At 43.1% G+C, this 13114-nt stretch overlaps 1 protein-coding gene across 3 annotated transcripts in view; it reads left to right on the top strand.

Annotated features, from left to right (window-relative positions):
• Positions 1 to 7558: 7558 nt before the first annotated feature.
• The window catches only part of LOC310678957 (heparan sulfate glucosamine 3-O-sulfotransferase 1-like), a 77718-nt gene continuing 72162 nt past the window's right edge, over positions 7559 to 13114 (top strand). For all 3 annotated transcript variants that reach the window (XM_083443555.1, XM_083443557.1, XM_083443556.1), the window contains exon 1: positions 7559 to 7850. The gene's annotated coding sequence lies outside the window, so the exon portion shown is untranslated. The remainder of the gene's footprint in view (positions 7851 to 13114) is intronic.

The following is a 13114-nucleotide window of genomic DNA, read 5'->3' as shown; positions in this document are numbered from 1 at the left end:
ATTTCCATAGGATGTCCCTATTTTCATGGGAGAAATGTTGGAGGGTATGGCAGTGAAATGCCATTTGTATAACTTTTCTGTTGCCTCTGCATAGCTTTGCTTCTGCTGTACTACCAGTAACAACTATGCTGGAGGGTTTACATAGCTAAACAATGCATCACCTGTGGTATTCAATAAAATCAGTGACATTTTGGACATCGAAATAAGACCTTAGCCCCTAATCCAGCCAACACTTGGAGTTAATTTTGCTGTTGTGGTAGAGCATTCATATTCACACTCAACAACGGCATAACTCTTTGAGCAGACTATTCTTCCAGCAGAAAGGCTATACAATAGTTATTTATATGTTAATGTGTATAGCACTTTTGGGACTTATGGATTAACTATAAACATGTGGTTTTATTAAAGCAACTATCATGGTATAAAGTTACTACATTAATCCACATTGGCAGGGAGTGCAAAGGTTGTGGTAGGAGCTGCATTCTAGCAAAGCAAGAAGTGTAATTCATGACTGTGCTATGCTGCTAATTTTCAGCAGCACAGAAGAATCTGCTCAGTAAAATGGAAAGCCTGTGATTGTGCTGTGGGCAATTTATCAGGGAGCAGCTACAATTCTCATTTGTTAATATTGTATGCTTTACAGCCCCACAGTAATCATATTGCAGAACTTCAGCATTTTCCAGTCTCCTCAAATTTTAATTTATTATGGAAGTTTAATCAGTTAGCTTGGTGCAGTGATTTCACAGAGGAACTGGGTGAAAAAGGTCATACGAGATACTTTCAGATCTTGTGACATTTTCTCAGGCTATATGGGAACCCACAGAAGTGGAGATAGAACCACCTTATATGACTGAAGACCAGGCTCATCCATGGGGTGCATATTCTTCCCACATAAGGAACTGAGATTTGTAAAAAATTGTCTTGGAATGCATTGTAGGATTGCAACTAGGACTGATCAACTGCAGGCTAATTGAAATGTACATCTTCAATCCCTTTGCTAATGATCCATGAATGAGAATCATAGGTCATGTTAAAACAACCATTTTTGGGAAAAGGCCAGGTGTTATCTGATTTGGTGCCTTGTTTTCTGACTATATCTCTTGTTTTCTTTTACTTCAATTGTTCCTCTCTAATAGAAAACTTGGCTTCGTGTGTGTGTGTGTGTGTGTGTGTGTAAACAGGGAACTTAAGGGTTCAAAACAATGACAAAACCAGCATAATGGGAATTGGGCATGCTTAGTAGCCACCGAATGTTGAGTGTCAGGTTACATCCACACCAGATATTTAAAGCACTCTTATACCACTCTAACAGTCATGGCTTCCCCCAAGGAATCCTGGGAACTGTGGTTTCCTAAGGATGCTGACCTCACAGAACTACAGTTCCCAGCACCCTTAAACTACATTTCCCAGGGTTCTCCATAAGTGTTAAAGTGATATCCGAATGCTTTAAATATATAGAGTGGATGTGACCTCAGATGGGGGGGGGGGGAGCAGAGAAGAAAGTGGAAGTGGAAGGGCCCTGCTTCATCCCCTTATATCTTATGGGATCCAAGCAGAGGCCGTAGCTTGCCAGGCTCTTACCAAGAGCCAGTGGTGTAGCGTGGGTTGCCAGCACCCGGGGCTGCATGGAGGGGGGAGTACATGTGTGCATTCAACTGCCCCTAATGACATCCAAGTCACCCAGGAGATCACAGTCACAGAGATAAAAAAAGAAGAGTCGTTCTGTTGTCTTGAGAGGTCACTCAATACAGCTGCACTGTATTGAGGCAGCACTGGGTTTTGAAATTTTGCACCCCTAACAACCAGCCGCATGGACCTCCACCCACTGCTATGTCCCTGTTTAGAGCACATGTTTCAGGAGAGATTTTACACTGCAGATTCCACCTGCTTTTTAAAAAATCCTTAATTTCTTACTTGACTCAACATTGAAAATTTTGCAAGGATAATTTTCCTTTAACGTTTTGCTCTTGGGTGTGGATATCCACATACGTGACAAGACTGGCACATGGAAAATTTCCACTTGATTGGAAATGTGCAGAACTTGGCATGTGCAGTAGCTGTCGTTAAATAATTTCCACACACATGCAGTTTGATCAGCATATATCAGGCTACCACCGATAATATAAGATTGCATTTTCTCTATCCATCTAAGCGGCCCAGGAATGCCAGTTGGCATTAAGAGTACAGGGTTTGTTTATTTATTTATTATACAACTAAATAAAAATAAAGCTGTTCAAAGTAGACTGTATGAGTTACAGAAGAAACGTAGGTTGGGTCACCCACCTTAAAACATGCTGAAGCAATTGTATGTCCATTTTTATGGCACACACTTAGCCATTGAACTACATTCTCAGTGCAAATTGGATGTGAATTTGTAAAATCGGGAAGGATCTTTTTTTTTAAAAAAAGTGGGAAGCAGAGTAATTGAAGAACCGTGTGACAATTCTGAAATTGTCCCTAATTTGACAGGGAATGTCAAATTTTATATCATTAACCATTCAAGACAGGCATAAATCAACTCAGAATATATGTTTTTACTGGCATGCTCCCAGTATTTCCAGTCTGTCACTTTAATATTAAGAAGACTTTCTAACTGGCTGCATGTCTTCTGTGGAAAACATTATTTCATTATAATTAAGAGGTCAAGGATTATAGTGCTTAATTACTAAAGAAACATTATACAAAATGTATTTCTCTGGAGGCGTTAAAAGGTTAGTGTTGTGTAAATGCCAACTGAAGTAGAAGCCAACCTCCTGGGTTCTGATATTGTAAAGTTCATCTGTCTTTTACAAAATCTACACACAATATTTAGATATCAGCTTGAAGATACAGAGCTGTGCTTTAGGAAACCTAGGCCAATACAATGTAAATTCCACCAGCTCCCATTAGATTACACCAAAAATTAATTCCAAAGGAACACCCACATTAGGGTCTGTCACAAGATTATCTTGAGCAGTTATCTTTTCTGCTCAAAGTCCATACCAACTGAAGGGTTAACAAGGCTGATTTCACAATCTTGTGCATGTCTACTCAAAGGTTCACTGGAATTTATTTATGGATAAGTATGCACAGAGCTGCAGTCTTAGCTTATCTAGTCCCTTAAACTTTAGAAGAACATCTTACTAAAGCAGGCAGCATGAGGGATTGGGGAAAACACCTCCTGAAACTAACATGTTGGTAGTGTGGCCAGCAGCATTATAAGACTTAGAGATGTGGGAATATAAAAATTCATTTAAAAGAAAAATATATGAGGTAGGAATATTTGAGAGATTTTTTCTCTCTTTCTTTTTCACCACTGAATAATGTTTTGAAGGCACTTGATGATAAGGTAGGGTTGGGAATTTGCAGCTTTGCAGATGTTGTTGGACTACAACTCCCATTATGCTTGACCATTGGCTATGCTATGGGAGATGGAATTCAGCACCATTTGGAGAGCCATAGATTATCCATCCCTGTTATAAGGAAACTAAAATCCTGTTCCCACTTGTTAGAGAGCAAGTCCCACTCAATATAACGAAGCTTATTTCTGAGTAGAAATTCAGTTGTTAGTTACCAAAAGCGCAACCCAGTGTAGGCTGTAAATCTGTACCTAAATAAATCATATTCCCAACCAACAGTAGTTCTGTCTTATCTGGTTTAAGCTTCAGTTTAATCATCCTCATCCAGCCATACTGTTGGTCTCTGATGCTGCTTCAGAATTTAGTCTGTTGCACCAGATAAAATATATTTTGTGGTGCCTTTGGTACCAGAGCATCAACTGTATCAATTCCAGGTGACAAGATGCATCAAAGATGAATTATTCCTGTTTCCTTCTGGAACTAGATTTAATAAGTCATAGTTCATTTCCCAACCTAGGAATTTATTTAAAACATTTTTACACTGCTTTTCCTAATAATTCAAAATGAATCACAGCATGAAATAACAAAAGAAAGATGCCTTCCCTCTTGGTTAGTTCCCTGTAGCTGAATTAGACTGTTTTTCAGGGACCATCAACACATTATTCACACAATCATAGGTGTCTGGATGTCTGGAACTTTTCATACTGTGGTAATTCATCTTTCCAATGCTTCTTCATTGTCATGTGTGGTCAGTATTTAGAAACCAAATCTCTCCTGCTACCCAAGCAAGGAACTCATATGGTTTGTAGTCTATAAGGTTCACTTTCAGCTGTGAAAATATAGTTTTATGTGCAGAAGTCATAGATTTCCATATGCAAAAGAGGACAGGACTCCAGGAGCTGTAATGGAAGAGGGAATATCAGCATATGGCCACCTTATTGCTGTGCTTGCCTAGCAGCATAAGTCTATCCACATCAATTCAGGTGTAAGGTCCATTGAATTCAACATGGCGTATTTCCAAACAGGCCAAGTGGGGTTTACTTTGAGTAAACATGCATGCAGACATATACAGCTGTGTATGGGATGTAGGGTGGAAGACAGGAGTGCCTGGCGTGCTCTGGTCCATGGGGTCACGAAGAGTCGGACACGACTGAACGACTAAACAACAAAATGGGATGTAGGGATGAGAAACCTGTGGCCCTCCAGATGTTATTTCTCTGCAACACTCACCATTGGCCTCATTGGTTGCGCCTTATGAGAACTAGAGTGCAACAACATCAGGTGGCCACAGGTTCCCCACTCCTGTTCTAAAAACTCCTCCTAGGAATTTGGTTCTGCTGAAAGCAATGGAAGATATATCCAGGTGAAGGTTTTCATTAATGCGTTTGGTTTTGGGTGTGACTAAAGTGTATTATATGTACAGTGGTACCTCAGGTTAAGTACTTAATTCATTCTGGAGGTCTCTACTCAACCTGAAAGTGTTCTTAACCTGCAGCACCACTTTAGCTAATGGGGCCTCCTGCTGCTGCCGCGCCGCTGGAGCACGATTTCTGTTCTCATCCTGAAGCAAAGTTCTTAACCTGAAGCACTATTTCTGGGTTAGCGGAGTCTGTAACCTGAAGCGTATGTAATCTGAAGTGTATGTAACCCGAGGTACCACTGTATGCTTAATGTCTACAGCTATATTTATTCAGTTTTCTATCTCAGTTAACTTCATGGCTTGTAGATTTTTAGGACATCGGCTGCAACAAGAGGAAATTAAAGCAAAAATGTTGGGGTGGGGAGTAAAAAAACTCCCCAACAGATTACACTTTTTTAAAGTGGATCATTTAAAACCTTCTTCTCTATCTACAAGAATTTAATTGTCCTCGGAATAACTGCTTTCTCAAACTGGGTTTAAATTTAAGCTTTCAAGGATGAAATATAGAGTTTTGAATTTAACAATGCAAGTAGAAGTGAAATTTGACTCTAGGATTTCAAGCCATAGCTGTCTTTTCTACAGGAAACTAATAAAAAATTATATTAAAGGGCGTGGGAGAGAGAAATGAGAGAAAACTATAAAAAGCTAATAAATACTGTAGAGGCAAAAATACTCTGAGAGCAGTCCCTCCCCCCCCCCCCCCCGCATCTGGTTCACCAGAAGAGGCTTAGTCATGCTGGCCACATGACCTGGAAGCTGCATGCCAGCTCCCTCGGCCAATAAAGCGAGATGAGCGCCGCAACCCCAGAGTCGTTCGCGACTGGACCTAACGGTAAGGGGTACCTTTACCTTTACCTAAGTGCACTACAACAGTTTTATAGCTCAATCGTATGCAAGTCTACTCAGAAGTAAGCCCCACAGACTGTAGTGGGAAGGGTGTATAGGACTGTAACTTAGGTCAACCAAAGTTGCAGAGAAGGCAGAGTGCCAATTGTATAGGAGCTAAGACACTGGGACCTGCTTGCTGGATACCCCACACACAACCTACAAAAAGAAAAAGAAAATACTTTCTGGAAAACCAGCATCTTAACTAAGCACCAAAGACCAGCAAGGATGTAGCTAGCAGAGAGCTTTTTCACGGTGTGGGACAATACAATTCTCTTATAGATGGGACAATACAATTCTCTTATAGATGGAGGACCATCTTTTCCATGTATCTGAGACAGAAGAAGGTGGTACCCATGAAGAAGATGTTCCTTAAGGTCCACCTGGCCCAGACTATGTAGGGCCTTAAATCTCATCACCAGCACTTCAACTGTGCTCATAGGAATAAGATGCTGAAAGACATGTTTGGCCATTGTTGTTGGGAACAGGGCCCAATCATCACTTTTGGGGGACGGGGAACAATCTTGCAACATGGCCACCTTCCCACACACATTCTGCAACCCCATCCCATAATACACTCATGATTCATAAAAGTTTCTATTTCAGTTCTGAAATTAGGTTTTCTACATTTCTGAAATGAAATCGCACATTGAGTCCAATGCAGTGGCGTAGCGTGGGTTGTCAGCACCCGGGGCAAGGCAAGTAATTTGCGCCCCCTAAGCCGTGGATTTTAGCAGGGGGCAGGGAGCTGCAAGCGCGTGCCCCCCAGATGTTGCGCCTGGTGTGGCCGGCCCACCTGCACCCCCCCACGCTACGCCACTGGTCCAATGGAGCTTATTCCCGTATGTATGGGATTATAGTTTAAGTAATACTGCTATCTATCAACATCAGGCAGGTGCTTTCATGTACTTATTCTTTCTGGTTTCTGCTGAAACATTTTTGTTTAGGAAAGCCAATCCAAAACCCGTGTTTTAATCTGGTTTTCAGTTTATCTTTAATTTCATTTTAAAAAATGTTTTAAATAACTGTTCTAACTTTTTATTTTACTGAGAATTTTATTCTTTTTGTTAACCGCCTTGAGGTTTTATTTCAGTTAAGTGGTTATATAATTTTCGTGAAATAAATAAAACACCGATTTAAGTATGAACAGACACCCCTCATAGCACTGCCTTGTGAGGGACACGTCCCCCAGATGTTTCCCTGACGTAGCGTATTCTTATTTTATGCCACGGTGCCTGAGGGCGAGAAAGAGAGATGGGAGAACCTGTGGCTCTCCAAGTGTGATGACCACTGGCCATGCAGCCTGATACTGAGGGGAGCCGGACTCCAGCAACATCTGGAGGGGGCCGCTTCACTTGCAAGCACCCTAACACTCCGCGCTCTTTCCTCGCTGACCGCGATCCTGCCTCTGATTGGCCGCCCAATTTCGCTTCACCCCCTTGACGAACCTTGGACAAATCCGCGCTTGCATCGCGTGCGAGGCGCTGCCCTCTTTTTCTTTCTCTCTCTCCCCCCCCACCCCCCCGCAAGAGCCAAGCTCTGCGCTCGTTTCCCAGGAGGAGCCGAGGGCGCCTGCGAGGGAGTCACCTGCCCCCGAAGCTCCTCCCCTTTTCCCAGCCCGGTCCCGCCCTAGCCTTAGCCGGGCAAAGGAAGAGGCGAGGCGCCCCGGTGTGCGTGCGTGTGTGTGGCACGCGCCGGGCGCCGGCCGTCAAGTGCCGCGCGCTCCAGCTGGCTGGCGAAGCGCGAGGGCAGCAGCCGGCACGCTCTTCCCCTCCCGCTGAGCGCCAAGGCGGGAGAATGCGAGAGTCATGAATCCATTAATGAACTCCGCTCGCGTCGGAGTTCCAGCGGGGACCACGCTCGCGTTTCCTCCGAGCCCTTCGCTTTCCCTCTCTCTCTCTTCTGGTCCCCACCCCCCCTTTCCCCCAACCCCAGCACCCGCCGCTTTCTGTGGTTCTGGTCACTGGGACTGATTAATGAATCATGAGGTGGCTGCTGTTAATGCATTTATCTGGGACAGACTGTACCGCAGCCTTCAGCCTTCACACGGCGGGGTGAAGCGAGCGCGCGAGAGAGCGAGGCTCCCGCTTTCTCGGCGGGCTCCGACACCTGCAGCCGACCCCGCTGCTCTCCTCGCCCGCCTGCCCGTCTCCCGCCGTAGAGACAGAGGAGCTGAAGAACCGCGGCTCTCCATGGCTCCTGAGGAGGTAAGAGCCTCAAGGGTCTTTCTTTTGGGGGGGTCTCTTCCCCATCCGCCCACCCCCCGAAGGAAGCCAGATTTCTCTTCCAGGGAAGGAAGAACCTGGAATTTCGAGGGGAAGCCACGGAAGGGGTGTTTGGCATGGGGGGCGTCGTCGACGCCAACTGCTTCCCTCAGGGTTTGGCTGCCTCTAGTCACGGGGAGGGAGAGGAGTCCACGTGTAAATGGGTCGCGCGGGTGTGTGAAAACGATGTCCGCCCCCCCCCAAAAAATAAAAAATAAAAATAAAAAATCCCTCCGCGGAGCCGTGAGAACCCGCCTTTGCCTGGCGCAGGTTGAGTTTCGACTTCTCTCCGCTGGTGCTGCCAGGGGACAAAAATACCTTGTCCCTTTGAAATGGGGATGGGGAAACCCGGGGCAAACTTGCGGGGCATTGGGCGATGGCATCGGGGTGGGTGGGGGGCTATGAAGTGTACTAAACGCAGCTGAGGCTCTCTGACTTCCTGTTCCCTTCCTTACACAAGAATAACGAAGGCTTGCCAATGAATTTACATACTGGGAATTAGCTTGGAAGGAAGAGGGAAATGCCAGTTCACCTCTCCATCCCATAAGAATGACACCCTGTAGAATCATAGTGAATACATTTTATTTTTGGCTGTGATGCTTTAGCCCCCTCTCCCGCCCTGCAGATCTCCAAAGAACTGTGTTAAAATTCCTACTTGGGGGGGAAAGAGTGGTGCCGTTTGAAGTGGTGTCAATTGCAGGCTAACTAATTTAGTTTGCAGTAAGCTGCAGTCATTTGTTGCAAGCCTGGAGTGAGAGAGAGTTGTCTTTTCTAATCTAAGCACAGATAATTTACTTCACTTGCTTAATTTATAAGAGGTCAACTGCCCCGGGGTTCATACCTGCCTAGTAGTTGTGCATCTTGATCCAGTAGCTCAACTGCTTCCTTCCAGATGTGTTTTGGATGGTGCTGCTGGTGGGAAAGGAACTCTGCATGTGCTCAGATGTGTGCTATGCTTAGTGCTTCACGTGTTTCATGACTGAGCCCCCAGCACTGAAAATAGTTTCTCTATTTGAGCTATGCTCTTCATTGAGCACCGATTCACATACATTAGTCCATGTAAAATGGGCTGCTACTTCTTTTTTTAAAAGTGAAATCTGTGTCAGACTTAAACTATAGCATGATTGTCATTAAATAGGCGATGTGTTGAATTTCAGTTGGTTCTTTAAAAGGTAATCATGTACATTCAAGCACTCTATTCAGGGGTAAGAACTTGTAGACACTTCTAGAAGTACTGTCTTGTAAAGCTGCCATATATTGTTCAATATCATCCTATCCATTTAATAGGTCACACTCCTTGTGTGTGTGTTTTTATAATGCATTCTTAGTTCAGTTTGTGATTAAGCTAAAATGAATGAATTTGGCAGTGCATTTTGCTTATGGTTAAACTGTGGGTTTTTTCGGTGGTCTGAATTTTTGACCTGGTCATTCCCTTAAAATCTGTTTTACAAAGCCCATTGTATGGGGAGGTGATGGAATGTACCGTAATTGAACATCAGCAAAACTTGCGTTTGTTGTAATGGCATATTTTACAGAGAAATCTGCAAAGCATCTGTTAAAAGCAATGGCACAAAACCTGTCTAAAATGAGCAATGTCAGTTCAAGTTTGTTTGTGCAGCTTTGCAATATCCAGTATTTATGCGGACACCTGAGAGAAGAGACTCTGAAAGTTCTTCCCTAGTGTTACAAAATCAGCCTTTATCTTGGAGCCAAATATGACAGCCAGTTCCTTGGTGTGACAGCAAAACCAATCCTGTCACCTTAAGAAGAAGAACTTATTTAACATGATCCATCTGATATGTCACCTTTGGTTGTGGCCATTTCCAATTCTTGAAAGGGAACCATGAAAGATGAACATAAATAACTGAACATGTCAGACAGTGTAATTCTTCCTAATTTCAAGAGGCTAGCTGCTAAATTATGAGCACCATGCGTAACTACCTTCCTGAGAGTAAATTCATTTGCTCCAGTGGACTTTATTGCTTGGTAAATGTGGTTAGGATCAAGTTACAGAGTCTATTGTACGGTGCTAAACCTTCTTTCAGTTTGTGTCTGTTTAGATAGACAGCTCCCAGCTGTTTACAGCTGTACTTCATCAAGAGGCAAAATTACAAATAGTTTCCCCAAAGGACATTTTCAGGTTGCTCTTGATGCATTAAATATGCCACTATTACCTATTCATTGTAGACAATCCAGAATCTGCTTTCAATGTTTGCAGAGACAACACATTTCCCCATTGGTGGATGTGATGTGCTTTATAGCTGGAGAAATGCAGTTCTTCCTCCACCTTGTAAATGCATTGCATGTGGCATCTGTTAGCTGTGGTCTATGTTGCCATAAATGATGGCTGCACACAACTTCCCCCTTCATGTACCTGTATTGTTTTGTGAACTCCAATTTTTCAGTCTTAAAAATGACCCCAATGACTATGAACTGATATGCTACTAAAGAGCCCTACTGGACCGGAACAAAGGCCCATCTAGCCCAGCATCCTGTGCTCACAGTGGCCAACCACATGCCTATGGAAAGACCCAAAGCAGGACATGAGCACACTGGCATTATCCTGCACTTTATTTCCAGTGGTTGGTATTCAGTGGCATACTTCGGTGTTGAAATGCTCATCCAGTGGTGCTTTCAAAGGGTAAACTGCTGTATTTCTGCTAACTGCCCCCGTTGTTTCTATTTTAACTGTAAGCCACCTTAAGTCAATTTCAGGGGGAAAGGCTGGATATAAATAAATAACATAATAATCATTTATGTTACTGTTCTTGGCTTGGATTTTTCATTGTTTGTTTCTGGCTGTCGCTCCCTTGCTTTGCATAGCCAGTACTGAAGTCCTTATGGTGTGTGTGTGTTTAAAGTTCCAGACAGCATGACATTTTCCCCCTTTCCTTGCAACAAGGGTGGGTGATCCCCATTCCAATCCATCATGTGGGAATGAAATGCTGTGCAAGTTCTGCTAGATAGGGGTTAGTGTTAACGACAGCAAAAATAAAAATGTGATAATCACCTAGTTATACCACTACTAGTATACCAGCTCGATTGTTATTTTACATCAGGGGTGGGCAATTGGAACTGACCAGAGGGCTGGATTAATAGCTGGCCAACCCTCTGTGAGCTACATTGATCGGTGGGTGGGGCTTTTCGCCTGTCAATCACCTGATGTCATGTGGCTGCAGTTCCCAACCTCTGCGGCTACAAAGGAAGATTCTTTACAGTAAGTCCAATAAACAAGTACACAATTTTCCTCTGTTTCCCAGCTTTCAACAGTCAGAGGTCTAGCAATACCTTTAGCACTATTATTAGCCTTGTGCTCCAGGTGCTTTAGCCTAGTTCATAATTTTTTATTGCCCATGCTGAGATGTGAGTCTCTGGAAGCCCTGCTCACATTTTTCTGTCAAGAAGGGAGACAAATCTTGTGACAGTGGGGGCATCCTGGAACTTTATCATCGAGAGAGGTGTTGTGGCAATAACATGTATGTTGCTACCTTCCTGTGGCTGCAGTGATGGGACTACTCTATGTGGGATTTTTTTAAAAAAAAAATGGGCCAGAGCTTTGTCAATCCAGGAATGTTGGGGTTCTTGTGACCTAGAAGACTCTCTGCTCTACCTGTGCACGAGAAAGTTGCTAAACTCAAAACTCTGAATGATACCTGCAAAAGTCTTCCATTCATGTCATGATCTAGACCAGCAGATGGAAGGAACCTGTGACCCTATAGATGTTGCTGAACTACAACTTCTATCATCCCTGATGATTGGCCTTGCTAGCTGGGGCTGATGGGAGCTGGAGTTCAGTGATGGAGCTCAGAGGGCCATAGGGTTCCAACACTTAATCTAGACAAACAGTTATTCGTGTGATAAAACTGGACCAGGGATTTTCTCTTGGGTGCACTTCTTGAAGTTCCCCTTCAATTTGTGATGTAGCTACTTAGGTTAGTAGCAAAAGGAACCATGTTCAAAATAGTAACCATAAATCCCACTGCACATGCAGAAGCTCACCACATGGTCCCTCAAATCTTAACAGGGTATTTTTAAAAATAAAATCACAAGTGGTGATTTTGTAGAACGTGCCCTTCATTACTACTAATTTCCCCTATCTAACAGTGGTGCAGTTCAGAGCATTGAAACAACATGGCAGATCACATGGGGTATAACAGATGTGAGGTTTGTGATTTGTTGTAAGCCAGTTGTAATGAAAATCTTCCACTTTTGATGTCGCTGTCAGTTTTGCACTTTAAAAAACAAAAAGAGTCAGGATTTCATATTCACGCACAATATAATGAATGTTCTTAAAGAATGAGGCAGACCACCCTACAGAGACACAAGTTTCTTCTTGTTTACCTCCACCCATTTCTTCCGTATCTCATGAATGGGTTAGAATACAAACTGCAGTTCTACCTCTCTCTGCTGCCATATTCTAATAACATGATTGTTGGTTTGACTGTTCCCGTTTATTATGGTATTTAAAAGATATTGGAACCCACTGGAAAAACTGGCCCTGTTTATGCTTGCTTGACTCTCTCTCTCTCTCTCTCTCTCTCTCTCTCTCTCTCTCTCTCTCTCTCTGTTTCTTCCCTTTTGCTGCTCTCCCTGCCCTAATGTCTGGCATGAGAATATACTTGACTCATTTGAGTTTTGTCTTGGTTATATTTGTGAAAGGATCAAAACCCATTAATTTCTTGCCTTTGGGGAAATTTGCTGTGACAATGTTGGAGAACTTTGTAGCTATTGAGCTTTTCAATAGACTGGAATTTAGTCTGTGAATTAAGTTGAGTGTGACTGGCATATGCTGTACTAATATGCCAGGATGGGGAAACTTAGTGGGTTTCTGATACAAAAAGGGGGCTGAAAGCTTATTTTTCTTATAGTAACAGAACAGAAAAGCAAAGTTGGCTAATTAGTGTGCTTTTATTTTAATGTTGTTTCTCACCTTTGCTTTCCATGCTAGTTAGAGCTCATTGGACAGCAAGTATAGTTGAATATATTACCTTTTGTATTGTTGATCAATCCATATCAATACCTTTCTGTAATGATGTGTGACAAAACAGTTCTATCTTCCTTTATCAACTCTTGCAGCTTTAGTTTTGCTTGTTTTTTTAAATCTTAAAAACCTGGTGCTACATGTTTGCAGATGATGCATGGTTTAAAAGTAGCTGAGCAGGGCGAAACTAGCCACAACATTGCTCAACAAACTGTAAATGATACAC

This window comes from Podarcis tiliguerta, assembly GCF_965153285.1.
Source record: "Podarcis tiliguerta genome assembly, chromosome: 5".
In the NCBI taxonomy this organism is placed as follows: Eukaryota; Metazoa; Chordata; class Lepidosauria; order Squamata; family Lacertidae; genus Podarcis; species Podarcis tiliguerta.
This window is presented reverse-complemented; position numbering and strand designations above follow the sequence as displayed.